Source organism: Plasmopara halstedii, assembly GCF_900000015.1.
Source record: "Plasmopara halstedii genome assembly, contig: Scaffold_1651, whole genome shotgun sequence".
Lineage (NCBI taxonomy): Eukaryota > Oomycota > Peronosporomycetes > Peronosporales > Peronosporaceae > Plasmopara > Plasmopara halstedii.
Genome location: NW_020188562.1, coordinates 954,384 through 954,609, shown reverse-complemented (window position 1 = coordinate 954,609; position 226 = coordinate 954,384).

The following is a 226-nucleotide window of genomic DNA, read 5'->3' as shown; positions in this document are numbered from 1 at the left end:
CAACTCAAGTTGTTCGCACGAATGCGTGAGCTGAATGAAACTCTTGCTAAAAAGGGTAAGGAAGAGCAATCGGATCATTTGAATCCGTTGATGTCATGGACTGGGATATCAATGCAGTCACCAGCATCGGTCATTAATAAGACTTCTTTGGCCATCCCTCTGTTTTCTTTATACTCACAGGTTGACCGACAAAATGGGACAGCGCGAGTGGAACGGTGCAGATCAT